The 2,500-nt window shown below is 40.6% G+C and overlaps 1 protein-coding gene and 1 pseudogene across 1 annotated transcript in view; one reads left to right on the top strand and one right to left on the bottom strand.

Annotated features, from left to right (window-relative positions):
* Nucleotides 1–1,475, top strand: part of LOC145467228 (uncharacterized) — a 5,878-nt pseudogene extending 4,403 nt beyond the window's left edge.
* LOC145467730 (uncharacterized) overlaps nt 1–2,500 on the bottom strand; it is a 256,990-nt gene that overhangs the window by 187,866 nt on the left and 66,624 nt on the right. The window lies entirely within an intron of this gene.

Here is a 2,500-nt window from a genome sequence, read left to right as displayed (position 1 = left end):
GAGTTATTTAAATCATGAAACTTGAAGGCAGTTGCAGTTCAGTCAACAACATTGGAAATAGCTACCGGTTTGCATGTCTCGATAATACAGTGATAAATTCTGGAGGTTTTAAAACCTCCATCCTTTACTGTTCAGTACCAATGTGAATTTGAAATCATTTTTCTGCTTCTGCATTTGGGAATGTCCAAAATGGACTACTTGCTAGGCACAGACTCAATGGGAACCCTTACTAGGTTGAGGTATTTCATTTACAAGTTATTGACCCGTGAAAATAAAGAAAGCAGCTGCTCACATGCTTTGGCATGATTAGTACTGGTGATAAGAATCAATTTTTTTTTGTGTGGTGGGGGAAAGCTCTGTAATACTTCTGGATATCAAAATCGGGCTGCCATATACTCACCCAGGGAAGACAAATGAGCCATGTTACCTGTAGTTGAGTGCTAGTAATGAGGGAGGCAGGCAAAATGGTCATTCATCCAGACAACTAACTTTAACTTGGGCAAACCTGAGTCAACAGAACCTCCACAACGTTTGAAAAAGGCCAATTTTGAGACTTGGCTTTAGGGCTTTCGAGAATAACAAGAAAAGACATCAAGCGCAGGGATCAGTAACAGTCATTTAGCCCCCAAGTCTATTAGCCCCTAACCATTTAAACCCCAACCAGAAGTTGATAAGTCCCCATCCAGAAATTAAAAAAAATGTATATTTCTTGTTTTTAAGCATAAGTAAGGGGCTAATCAACTTGTGGTTGGGGGCTAACTGGCTAGTGGCTAATCAAATGACCGGTAGCCAAAGGATCAGGTTTGTTTTATTCCTCTAAGGCAAAAAGATGAATAAGGATGTTAATATATCAAATTTGGTCTCAAGTGTTGATTATCAATGGCTTGTTCCTGTAAAGGAAGGATAGCTAAATAAGACAATAAGGAAGACTAATATAAAGTCAGATGAATGAAGTTTTTAATAGTACTTGTCTCGAATGACAATTCTTAGTGCAAGAGCGGAGCATGAACCCTTTGAAAACTGATTGAGAGGTGGCATAAAAAAATAGTGCCAGGGAAAGGGCTAAAGAAAGAGCAACAAAATGTGGTGGTAAAGTCTAACTTCCTACATACTCTCCATTTCAACGACTTGACTGGACCTATTATTTAAGCCGTTAAGTCAAGAATACCAAAACAAAAGTCTAAGGATGACTATGAAGAAACAAAAACAATCAACGACACAATTATTGTCGTAAACAAAGAGATGGTGATGAATTCTCAATTCTGCCGAGGGACCTATCCAGTATTCACTTTCATAAATAATGCCAAAATGCTTTGCCTGAAACTGAAACAGTCTCTTGTAGTAACGTAACAGAAACGCGCCATATGAAACCTGCTTTAACCCTGTCAGTTAAACGCAAACAAAAAGGGTCACGAAGCTGTTAAGCTGATCAAAATAAGCGACCCTTACCATCAGGGAGTCCGAAAATATAGAAATACTTCAGTTTATCCCGTCGATAGGACACCGCTACAAAAAATGTTCGAATGAAGTATTCATCCCTGCAATCTGGCTCACACTGTGGAGTTCCCGCTCTTAGGTTTACGTTGGAATATCTATCCCCGATGCCTCGATCAAAATGTCCAAGATTTAGATGTAAGGCAACTGGAACTTTTTCTTAGAGGTTTGAACGTGAAATATGCAGGACGTTTACAAAACTTTACAAACGCATCCCGCTCACGGAAGTCCGCCATGTTTGTTTTCCACAAACCAGTACTTAGTCTCGCTCGGCCAAATTTCTTAACTGGGGCGATCATAGAAACTCGGTTCCAGGCCTCGCTGCTTGCCCCCCCTGAAAAAAATAAACCACGGGTAAACCATGAACCGCGCTCGGCCCATGGCCGCGCGGTTAAAAAAAATAAACCACGGGTAGAACATGAACCGCACTCGGCCCATGGCCACGCGGTTAAAAAAAAATAAAATAAACCACGGGTAAACCATTGTAGCGTTGCACTTTCGTCCTGCGTGGCAGACATGTCTAACACCTTTTGACCAATTGTATGTGTTGTTGTTTCTTCCAATGAAAATGCGTTGTGACCGTGTCCTCTGAGATTATTTTACTAGGGGACGGGACGGTGTTTGCCAGGTGAAAGCTCGAAACCTATCCATTGTGACTTTTATAGGGATTTGCCGGATCTTGTGCATGTTCCCAAACACATTTACAGCTGCCTTTGAAGCTTAATATTGTTGGTAAGAAGCTTTGTGAAGTGTAATGTATTGTATTATGTTGTTTGTAGTAATGGAGTGAGTAATTTTAAATGGCTCAAGTTTACGAAGCCATTTCGACATGTTCATCAGCAATCTAAGTATTGTTGATCGTGTTGCTTTCAAGCGGCAGGGGCACCCAACGGATCGTTTCGGTAAATTATCTGTTCGGAAGGCCTTTAATCCCTTCTGATTTTCTTGAGAGAATTGGCACCTCGAACTTTCGTGATATGAGAAATTTAATGTCTGTTGTTTTCGG

This window comes from Orbicella franksi, chromosome 14, assembly GCF_964199315.1.
Source record: "Orbicella franksi chromosome 14, jaOrbFran1.1, whole genome shotgun sequence".
NCBI lineage: Eukaryota > Metazoa > Cnidaria > Anthozoa > Scleractinia > Merulinidae > Orbicella > Orbicella franksi.
The sequence above is the reverse complement of the archived record's forward strand: the minus strand, read 5'-3'. Positions and strand labels throughout refer to the sequence as shown.